Genomic DNA, 12,619 nt, shown 5'->3' with positions numbered 1-12,619 from the left:
AAACAAATTCCACCAAAATCGAACAAATATCACACATGCTTTACTTTCATTATTTGGTCATACTCGTTCCACCCGGCTCGCGCCAGCGAGTAACGTCGTCGTTTTCGGCGGCGACGCTGGTACAACTGACCCCAGCTACAGTTTTAATATAAAACTTAACCTGATTGTTGACATTACATTTCAAACAATAGAGAGTTTTAATAGGTCGTTCCACTACTCCCGATAACGATACCATGGATGCGCAAAGGCGGCGGCGGAGTATAGGATATCGTTATCTGAGTCATCGGAACAATCTACTAAAACTCCCCAATACAAGGCCCGAAGTCCGAATGCAATTGGCGCGTTCAGTCGTGTCTCCCTCAGTTCCGAACGAATCAACTCCAACCAGTGTTCTCGGAGCGTGTAATGAACGGCAAAAAAGCGCGGCTCTTTAGCTGCTCCTTAGAAGTTTCCGCTCCCTTCCCTATGGCAGGCGGTCTCCAAATAAAATGGAAGCAGACGACGCCGAGGACGATGCGTTTATTTGACGCCGGTATTGAAGAAGTCTCGACAAGGCCGTTAGAGTAGAATCGAGTGACTCTTGACCTCTGCGATGCGGTTTGAAGCGATTCAAAGCGAGCGAGCCTGTCATAGTATAGGTACAAAGGCTGCTACTGATATAAAAATACCGACAAAAACGTTGTAAACACACGCAAAATACGGAGGTCCGTCAATCTACGCTCTACACCACCGGTTACGATACTTTTATACGGCTGTGCACTTGTTCTGCACTTCTTCACGAACTTCCTTTTAAATCTGTTGGTGTACACACGGGAAGTCGGTCGAAGCGAACGTCAGCCAACCTCCCATACTCGGATACAGCTGTATTTAGCTACGCAAACATAACATTAATTGGAATCATGTTCTGCGTGAGTGTCCAACCGCGCACCAAAGTCACGTTCGTAGCCTGCCTTGCTCTGTTTAGCACGTACAAAACTATCTTCGATAATGACCGATTTTCCGTGCAACGGCGATCAAAACAGGGCGTTAAATGAAGGCTTACATTGCTTATTAGCATATTCATAAAAAATGAAATAGGCTCCAAGACATTTCACGAAAAGAGCCTGAACCGGAAACGGAATTCGAAAGCGTTATTCGTTTTACCTTGAGCATTTTGCATGAACAAACGCGAGCAGACCGTACCGACGCCGCAGCCGACGAAGCACGCAGCTTATCCCGCCATTATTTTTTTTTCTCTTTCAGCGCCGGAACTTTGTCAGCGATCCGGAAATACATCATACCGTGCTCCTTTCGCTCTTCGCGTACCGTATCTAGACTCGGTGTACGAGAGCGCGGCTCCTTTGCCCCGGAGTAATCTGCATCGGAAGTCGCTTTTTGCCGTCTAGTGGAAGGGCCGCGAGCTCCTTCAGACCCAGAGCGACTAGTGAACGCGCTTAATGCATGATGTTAACATAAATGCTGCGCCACCATGGGTGTCAAGAGAGCCTCAGGAATGCTGATAAGGAATTTGGGTGGCTCTCCATGAAACATACAGCCCTAAAAAAAAAAAAGACTAGTTTTAACAAAAAAAAAGAAAAGGTTTATTTAAAAGCGGTTTTCTTCAACAATGGAGCTTACTGAGTAACGTGAAAACGTCCATTACTATATGCTTCTCAACCACTATTTTTTAATACAACGTAGTTTTTTACAGTTTTATGCCTCAACAAGGGTTGTCAGTTCTAGAGTGCTTGAGCAGAGGAAAAAAGAGTTATTCCTTTTGATCCGATGAAGCTTTCCTAAAGTGAAGTGTTATAGCTGAAACACAATTAGGTGTACCGCACCGCTTTGTATCCGACTACTTAGAGGGAACTCTTACAAAGATGGTTCAGTTTTTTTACATGATGCGCATATATTAGAATAATATAATTGACAGTAAGAGTCTCGTAATAACGATACACGAGGGGTGTTCAATATGCCTTGCCTCCTGTACTGTAACGCTCTTATTCAGTGATGGAATCGAAAGCTGTTATACTCAAATTAAATTTTTGGGATCCCCTCCTTACACGAGGCGCCATATGAAGAGACCAACTTCGTACTGGAGGAACTGCAGTGCTAAGACGGTTTGACTTACCCTCCTTATAGCTCGGACCTGGAGCCATCAGACATCAAGCTGTTCCCGAACATAAAAGAACATCCGAAGGGAACACGGTTCGCGTCTGACGAAAAGGTCAGCTAAGCAAAGCGTCGTTGGTGTCACCAACAGCCGCCCCATAACGTCTAGAACTGCATACAGAGACAAGTGCACTGGTGGTGGCAGTGAATCGCCGATATGTGGACTAGATCGAAAATTGAGGTGCTTCTGGAAAGACGGCATTTCATACTTTCACTGGAATGGAACATCCTTCATTCTATCTCTTAATAAAAAAGTTACATGCCAGGAGGGAAAACTTATTGAACAGCCCTTGTAATTACCTGCAAGACGTAGCCCAACTATTTAGTCGAGAGTTCTACTAAATACTCAATATTCCTGGCGGCGAAAGCCACTCCGAAAAAACGATTTTTTGCGCAGAAAATGTCAAATGTTTTCTTCAGTCTATGCTTTATACGACGAAACTAGAATCCAGCATCTGAATGCTTTTAAAAAAGACATAAGAAGCGATAACACAACATTTGTTTCATTTTCTTTCCATTTATGAAAAAACGCGAGTCGACCAAATTCAACAATCGACTCATACATTCCTATCATCATGTTTTTACGGAGAAAAAAAATTCAATAAACATGAACGCTTTGGAGAATATGTTCAAAGACAATATAATATTATAACTTCACTTCTTTAAAGTAATAATAAATTGACTAGGCATTACTCCCACTGAGTTTATGCTTAAGGATATTTACGCTGGCATCTGTGGATGGCAATGAAAACATTTTTTAATTAGTGTGCACAATGTTGGCAAACCGGACTCCTAGCATAATGGTAACTCACCTATGCTGCACCATTCCACCAGTGATCCCCCCCCCCCCCCTCTCCAGTCAGAAACTGCAAACACCCCGAAACAACTTAGACGCTTGAAAGAACTGGTGTCAGAACCAATTACGTATAACCTTGGTTCATAACAGTTTATCGCACAACATGGACTATTTTAGGAATGCTCATTGATGCACGTAGTATTTAAGTGTCATGAACCGGGTCTGAAAGAACGACGACAACAACAAATTTTGATCGTCGGGTACCCACAGCACGAGCAGCGAGCTTCTGTCCTCCATCATAGATAAACGACGTTATTACCCAAGTTCCTTCGTGTCAACTCATTAAACCGCCACTCCAGTGATTCGGTCCCAACTCTGTTACGTAGGAACGTACCCTCATTGTATCTTTTGCAATTTACATGTTTATGGCTCCAGATGGAGCCATTGATCACAGGTGCTTAATCGGCCTGCCTTGTTTAGCTGCAGCCTGCATTAGAACGTGCAGATATATTTGTCCGTAGGTAGCTCTTGTTTCGATATTGTATCTGTCACGTTGCCTGGATGCACGTGTCTACTGTTCGGAATTTGGCTTCTCACCAGGCATAGGCATTCTGAGGTGGCATATATTTTCTTGCGAATAAATATTACTTCTAGCGCATTCAATTTGTCCTCCTCAAAAATGCAATCAGTCTTCGTATCTTCAAATCCTCATTTAATATTTTTTTTCTATAGAAAACAGATTATCGCCTTGTAAATTAGGCATAGCTTTTTACAGATAACTTTTTTTTAAAATTTCGAAAGTATCTTGAACACATTTTAAGGGGCTGGTAACAAAACAAATTAAAAAAAATTTCCCAAATATTGTTTTTTTTCATTACAACTTCATGCATTGTAAAATATACTTCAAGTAAATATACGTTATGTGAATTAGGTATAGACAAAAAAAATATTTTTACTCAGTAAGTTAATGGCCAAAATATATAAAGTGTATAAGAGTTCCTTATTTGGAACCACTTAGTGATGCACTTTCGAGCTTACCCAAGTGTTCCTTCGCAGGGCAAGTTGGAAAGTGCCTACAACTGAGCCCCCTTCTTCATAGTGTTTGAGAAAACAGCTCTCAGGTGCCCTTCTTTTTCGGGAAGAATTCTGCTTCGTTAACTTGGTAGAGTACCAAGTCTTTGCAGGAAGTTCAAAAAAAATTTAAACATTTTTTTTTAAACCATGTCTACCTGAAATCATGATTAACGAGCGAGCATTTATTGTCCAGGCGAAAAATATCAGATTAAATATTTGTGTGTAAATCAAAGAAACACGCCACTTAAAATACTTTCATGCTCAACATCAGTGTGAAAAAAAAAATTGCACAAGCCTCTCCTGTGTTGTTTTCTCGAAACCACGTGTTCTTGACTCATCACTCCCGAGTGCGACCCAGAAACAGGGAAGTCTTCCTATTTTTACATAAATACGGCGAGTCTGTTTTCGAGCATAACAAATAGAGCCAATCGTGGTCTATGCAAGAAACTAACGCATGACGTTGTACTGTTTGCGCTGTGATTATGAGCTCATGAACTAGACTATCCTAAAACAGGAGGAGTGTTAAGTGGTACCTGCACGTGCTTTGAAGCCAATGTTTGTCTCACCTTGACAGAGGTGAAGTACTAGTTTAGTTCTGATGTCAATTCCGGTAAGGTTAGCACCGACAGGAACGTTGACAGCGTGAAGTTTTAATGCCGTGGCATATACTTTGCATATTACATTTGTCATGTGAACGCTATCCTGACACGTAGTGGTACCACCTAACAAGTGGATTTCAGATGTACAGGTCGTTCTTTTGCAGCTCGTTTTTCTCTCTGAGCGCAAATTCGTCAGGTGGTTAGTATTTTAAGTTTTATTGACTGTTCGATGATTAAACTGCCGGACTTCCGCTTGCTGGTGCAATATCTAACTACCGCGTGGCGGTAGTTAGATATTGCATGCCAAAGTGCGAATCTTATTTCATGATTTATATATACGGGGGATTGACGCGCTTAATTTCTGGCCAATATTTTTTATACAGCTACAATCGAAGTGACAGTTGTTAAACGAAACGTTCCTTAATCTTTTCTGAATTTCATAACAATCTGACGGATGTGTGTGTTTGTGGCAGTAAGCACTCATTAATACAACTTATGCATCTACTTTTACACATATATCAAGCGTTTATCATTAAATTACGAAAGACATTCCGGCAGTATTGCTTAGACCAAGTAATACATTTTATTCAGTAGGATACCAGAAAATAAGCTAATTCATTATTTTAGAGTTATACCAACTATTGTTTTCCTCTCGAGGTACATGCGTATTAGTACTCAAATCATTGGTAAATCTTCAGCCTTTTCAGCACTTCGTCCTGCTTAATTATATAATTCTTATTACTAAAAAGAAACTGAGGGTTAAAATTTAGCTCGCATTCTGCGCTTGTTTCTTCTAGGCATTTGTCTGACAGATGCCGATTTATTTCCCAAAGTCCTTTTCCCGTGCTGAATTTTAGGCGCCCTGCTGTGAAAAATCTTGGTAGAGATGAAAACAACACCAACCGCGCAAACTAAAGCACCACAGTGTGGTGAACAGGTGATGATGAACCGCTCTCACCATATAAGTTGGGCTGCCGACTGTCTCCCGTGAAAGTGAGTGCGTCGCCACCAAATTCTGTCTACACACGCGGTTCTTCCGGGCCGACACTGCCGAGTCGCAGCACTCCTCACAGTAGAATGCAAGTAAACGTCACGCTCATATTTCTCTTCTTTTTTTGTCTTCTTTAAAAGGAGGGGGGAGGGGGGAGGGAGGCGGGGGCATTGGGGGAGGTAAGTTGACGTGTTTTCGGTGCTCCCTAATTTCCCTTTCTAAAGAGCAATATATCCTCTAAAGAGCAATGACTAGCTAAATATCAGTCAGTCAAACAGCGACACGATCACTGATCTCTAATAACCGACATATATATTCATTTAGTAAGGATTATGGCGTCATATCTTTGGAAGGTAAAAATAGGAATGGTTGCTCGCTTGTAGTGCGTCGCAGGCCGCTCAGTGTACTTTAAGTTCAACATCTTGCCTGTCTATTGTAAAAGACGCAGATTTTCATTCTTTGAAGCAAGAAAAGAATATCGCAATATCGCCCTAAATGGAGCAAAACCGTAACGAAAAAAGCTACCGCAAAGATCGAGGCCATTTTATTTGCCTTTCAAATGCTATGTCTTACGATTCTTCGTGCTTGAGAATCGTCTCGCACTGCTTATCTGTACTCAGTATTCTTGGGCCGTTCCACGCAATACCTAACACTCTCAGTGTGCTTATCAATACAGTCCTACGGACAAAGCAAAAACACTTCAGCTTTGCACAAGGCGCAAACAATTTGTGCTCTTGAGGCACGCGCTATAGCCGTAAAGATCACCAACGCTTCAGTTGTTGTTTTTAGTTTCTTCCCCGCAAGGGCACTGCCTTCGCTTTATGACTGCGGGGCACATATGTTGCGTCAAGAAGCAGCACCAAGGCTGCCGGGACTACTGAGGTAAAACAAGGCGGAGTAAAATTTATTTATCCTTTGTCCCGTGAACCCGCCACTTGATGTCCGTGTCGCAACTTTTGCAGAAGCTCCAAGTCTCCTTGCTCCACTTCGCGGCCTCACGAGTTTGTGTCTTGGCTCGACTATCGGCAGACCAAATGAGCTTCGGTTTTCGTCTGTCGTCATATCATCGAGCGTTTCGTTCCTTTCTCTAAAAAACTATGCGTGAAAACCAAAGAGCCCCTTCTAATGCCTCGGTTCCAAGTGGTTTTGAAATCGCGGCTTTGTTGCTTGCACGCTAAGTATGCTATACACTGAACGTTCATTTGTAAGCCGAGGAAGCTTTATCTCTGAGTATTTTGTTTTAATTTTCAGTCTGATTTGATGCGTAGCGTCAAGGCCCTTTTTAAGTATATCGTATTTCTTGTTGCGAAAAAAAAAAATAGAACTTCGTCTTGCAAATGCTGTTGAAGTGAGGCGTAAGCCTCCCTCCCCCTCCTTTTTTTTACTGTTTCCCTGTAAAAAGAAAAATATAAAAACTTGAGTTGAGTTTACAGTTGTAGGGAACAGATATGCCTTGGTTATTACAATTCAAAGTTAAATTAAGTCAAAACAATTAAAAATTACTCCAGAGCAATCTGTAAAACTCCTGTAATGTTGGCAGTTCGAATGCCTTCGGTTAAAAGACCTTTGAAATATTGGCGACTCCAATCGCGAACTTATCTCTTCTAGGTTTCCAATAAAAAAAAATGTTTTTTAAGTGTCTCTTTGAAAAATATGATGCAACGATAGTAAGGGGTGTGTAACTGTAACGTGCTTACTCGAATATATTTTCCTCGTTTTATCTTGCACATATTATAATAATAACAAAAAAAAAAAAAGAACACAAAACTAGCGCTTCTTCAAAAGAAGTTTACTTTTTCTAGACTAATTGTTAGGTGACTGAAAGGATGGCTCTAAAATGGATTAAACCTTTTATTCCTCATTAGTTTCACCGGGAGAAGCAAGCATATACATTCGATTCATCTGAACTATTGCTAGAGATAATATCTCCATGCGTATTTTGCTACAAGAATCAAACAAAGAATAGAAAGAGTTAGTGACAACGACAGCCAGCACAGTTCTCATGGTTTGCTCTAACGCAACTTCAAATAAATTTTCAGATTGGCTAAACAAATCCAACTTTTTCTGGTTCAATAATTTCCATAAATTTAATATTGGAGGCCTCACACCGGCATGTTTATATCAAATGTAAATGAAAAGTGAATGCCTGAAAAAAGAAGCAGATATCTGCGATGCTGTGCTTTTGAGCGGGCATTACCTGTATGAGTCAAAAACAAACATGAAAAAAAATCGAATCATTGACGAAGGAGGCATTTTATATACTAAAACTAAAATTTAATCAGCAACCGAAGATTTAATATTTTCCCAGAACAAGAAAAAAGAAAAAATTAATTGACGAAGAAATTTTTTGTAAGGATCATGGACTCTATTAGACCAGGTTCGGTGTTGAATATTAGCATATAAGGAATAAAAATATCGCCACTCGTTGATCTCACAAATACGCAGGAGTAGAAAAGGATTTTAAAGATTTTTCTGCTATATGATTCTAAAATGAAAACTGTGCAGTTAAAATTTGCTGGCACTTTTTCAAGTGAACTAGTGTCTTGGCTGCCAAGTATGTAGCCAAGAGTCAGCCATAGCCGTGTGAACTTGGCGACATGGTTAGAGCAAATATGTAATTACCACCTTTTCGTTTACTGGGGTGGGATATCGGCAATCGTCTTATGTTTTATGCATGGGTTATTGCCCCAAATTGATGCTTTCCCAAGTAGCGGTACTTTCGACGACAGTGTGTCAATTTTCAAACAAAGTATAAAAAACGACCAAATCAAAGCCAGCCTTACCTAGCGCACAAAAGCTACCCCTAACTTCTGGAAACCCGTTGAACTTAAATGAACGTATCCTATCCTACCATGTAACCTAACAAGAAGGCAAAATAATTAAGATCAGAAATCTTCCTCAAAATTGCTTCAAGGCATGGATAGACACAGCGAAATAGTAAGCAAAATTACAAGTTCCAATAATCTTTTTTCGCGAAGGTATTAATTTTTCTAATTTGGTCTGAAAGACTGGGGGGCTCTACTGGGAATACTTAAAACGTGACGTCTAATGTCCTAATAGTGAGGGGGAGGGGAGGTAGTAGAGCTTCTTCCCGACGGGATACAAAAAGTTTGATTGCATGAAAGTTTGATTGTATGAAAAGACAAATAAAACGCGCAAAATACTATTTTATTTACACTGATTGCTGGGCATGCAAGTTGTACAGCGTATGACATCACGTCACTAAATATCGCGGGAAATTTTAATGCTGGTTTTAGCATTACCTTCATTTGCCGTTTATTAATAGCAATAATATAAATATAATAAATACCATGCTGGGAGGGGTAAATCCTGCGTATTACGAATATGAGTTTAGTATGGGTAGCTCAGAAAACCAACGGAGCTTCCCTTTAACCGCTTAGATCAGACCTAACCTATCCTAAAGTAGCCAGTCTAACCTTCTTGGCGTAAATTAACACAACACAAGGTTGTGCAACGTAACATATCTTAACGTAAAGTAACGTAACTTGCCCTGACCTATCATCAACGATCCAACCCATCTCAAATATAACTCAACTTATCCTAACTTGATATCGCAATATGTGTACTCGTGCACTGAGCACACACTTAAGGTTGGACGCGTAAGCAAATAAAATTAAAATTACGAGAGCCTAATTAACGAGTCATACTGTGCAGTCTGTAAGCGTTTCAAGATATTTTTTTCTCTCTCTAAGGCGTTGGCTGTAGAGTAGCTGCAATGCTTGCAATCTCTCTCTCTCTCTTTTTTATGAAATTATTTCGGTTATAATTGCGCTGTATCGGGCGTGTCTGAAACAAAATATTGAAAATATTTACCACGCTAATAAAGCAACCGCATATCCTAGAACCTGCAAATTCATGTGAATGGGGTCCTCCAAAAAAAGAACACCAAGGTTTCATTCTTATCAGGTTACTCCAACGTAAGACGTCGCACACCCTATCTATAGGAGTGGATATACGCTCACGTCGAATGAAGTAGTACCCATAAAAATGTACATCCCCACACAACGAATGATATAAATAATGTTGATAATGTGTACAAAAAGACAGACATTGAAAGACACTTTCGAATGTGTATGTAGGGAAGCTTATACTATATGGTGCCTGACACACGTTTCCGACTTGTGTGTTTATCGCGTCCAAATAAGTGGTCCCTCGATTTCCGCCTGATGACGTCACGCAAGTGTCACGCTGTCCCCGGTCGCGATCTTTGCGCGGTGTCCCAGCTGCGGTGGTAGATGTGGCAGACGCCTGGTCTGCTGCAGGTAGCTCTACCAGTTCGACAGTTCACAGAAGCTTCAGCATCCAGGAGTTGGGACGCCGAGACGACAGCAACAATCGCGTTCGCTCGTACTTTTCTTCAGCGTCCCTACGACCAACCGCCAGGATCGTTACACTCCGGCTCTGGTGACGTCATTTGTTACCACTTCGGGACAACTATGGGCTGGATAGGACACTAAACACACCCGCCGGACACGCGCTCCAGGCACCTTACCTGTATTGGTACGCGGCCACCCGAAAGAGGCTTGGGGTGCCGGCAAAGCACACGGTCATAGCAATCAAACGATCAATGGTAGCGTCCGGAGTCATATAGTTGCTCCCGGGGGAAGCCTAGGAGACGTATATCTGCGCCAGAAAGAAACTGCCAACTTTGAATTGGACCATATATTCTGCTCTTTCTTTTTTGTTTTTCAGAAATGAGGCGCTTGGGTGCAGCTGCAGAATTTTCCAGCTGCACTTCAGAGAATAGGTGCGCAGACTTACCGCTGGTCAGAGCAACGGTGTGCGAACCTCCTTTAGTCACTCAGCGATTCTCAGAGCAATGCAATGCAATAAAATGTTTCCAGCGACTGTTATCAACAAGGTACTGTGCGCAAAACTGTCACATATAACGTGCGAGTGGTGACCAAAACGGATAATACAGCCGCGTAACGATGAAGCGATGTTTCATCAGAGAATAAAGGGGCTCTTCCCAAAAGTGTCCGTATTCTTCAGTATGTGTTTAATAACATCCTAATTTTTGGGGTTTCTGCAGGTGTCATGTTTAATATTTGTTTTACCTCCTGTTTATAGTTTTATTACAAATGAAGTTAGGTTATTATTATTGGTATAACGGCAATATAGAGAGCATAATATGTTGTTTATATTCGGAGTATCGTATATCGATGATTGCAGAAAATGTTCTGATAAAAACAAACAGTATAAACTAAACAAAAAAATGGCAAAGATTTCTCAATGTTATTGTTAATGTCGTCGGTTATCGCGTTTATACAGAGTGTAGCAGAAGAAAATAACAGCAGCATAGGATCTGTTAGACTGCGCCAGCACGTGACGCATGCAGTCTCTCTCGTTAGTTCTTGCGTGATTTATTTATCTCTTGAACAAAATGTACTATCTTGAAATAAATGCATTACAGCAGTTATCATTTATGCTTATAGAATACGTCAATGAGTTGTTTCGGGTATTCAAAAAGAATATGGTACTTATTAACTAAACATCACCATGCGCAACGGAAAGTATCGGCCTATAATAATTATAGTATCACACGTACTGCATAACCATGCATTAGTCAGCGCACGTATAACGTTACGCCGCTGGCGCCAAGATAGCATTTGGGGCTGCGACGAGAGGTTCTGAATTTGTTTCATAACGCGGAATGACTCTACAGGGTGTTTTCTGTTTATATAGCTGCACCAAATTTCTGAATAGAAAAAAAGGGGGGGGGGGGGGAGTTACATGAACCCGGTTTTCACTGCGTGTTTATATAACTCGACGGATATTAGATGGGAATAAACCACTATGGCACTCATTAAAATACGTTAAATGACTTTCTAATCACTGTAATTACGATATATATCTTCATACTACAAACTCTGAGACGGTCATATACGAAAACTATTCCATCTCGTAGAAATCGCGTAACCAGCAAATAGCGCTTGTTCCGCGCTGTTTTTCCGCGAAGTTTTAACTTTTATCCGGCTAATGTAGAAACGTTCGGCTATAGTGGCCACTTTCGCGGGTTTGCGGGATTGAGTGGAAAAATGTCATATTGAGTAGAAACTTCGGGGGAAGATATCTCGGAACACGGGCTCGTTACGCGAATTCTACAAAATGGAAAATTCTCATTGCGTGTAATATAAATATGTGTCCAAATTACAGTATATAACAAGTTAATTATCGAATTTGATTTAATTCGTTTGATAATAGGGATAGTTATATACCCATCTAGTGTCCGCCGAGCCATACAATCACGCAGTAAAACCGTATTGATATAACCCCCCTCCGTCTTATTTTAAAAAAAAGTTGGTGCAGCTAAGAAAAACAAAAGCATCTATATCATATTAATTGTATGTTCTCGTACGAAACATCAAGCAAAATGGGTAACGAAATTGGTTGTGCCGACATACTCTGCCATCTATGTACCGCAGCCGCAGGTGGTTGTGCGGACGCACAGACGGTCCCACAAACGGAGGAATGAATGGACAAATTTCTACCAGAAGCTGCTTCTTTTAAAAAATTCTAATACATCCCACCACGCCATAAAGAAATCACCTGCCGCGAAAACGCAAATGCCCGGAAATACTAATTAATCTTACTTTTTATGTCGTAAGTCCTGGATAGTTCTCACGACCATATTAAAACGATTCGATTTTTTGTAGCGCGAGATTAATGTACTAAAGATGTCGTTATCATGAAACTTTAATGCTGTGCTCTATTTCCGTCGAATATCCAGCTGCCTGCCGCCACGAAGACAGAGCCAGTCAGCCCGGCCGCTTAGGTGGAGTTAGCCAACCCTACACTCGTGTCCGCCTAATTCCTTTCGTTGGAACGCGGTAGAGGAAAACAACTCCTAAAGCTCTCCAAAAGTTTCCGAGAGATAGTTTTTATTAGTTGGGAACTTTGGAAGTAAGTGTTGAAGTCACTCTAACGCGAGTGCGAACCAGTAAAGGCTATGACAGAGCGCGTACCACTCAACGGGGAAGCATTCCA

This window comes from Ixodes scapularis, unplaced genomic scaffold (assembly GCF_016920785.2).
Source record: "Ixodes scapularis isolate PalLabHiFi unplaced genomic scaffold, ASM1692078v2 PGA_scaffold3__209_contigs__length_174095766, whole genome shotgun sequence".
In the NCBI taxonomy this organism is placed as follows: Eukaryota; Metazoa; Arthropoda; class Arachnida; order Ixodida; family Ixodidae; genus Ixodes; species Ixodes scapularis.
Note: the sequence above shows the minus strand (reverse complement) of the source record.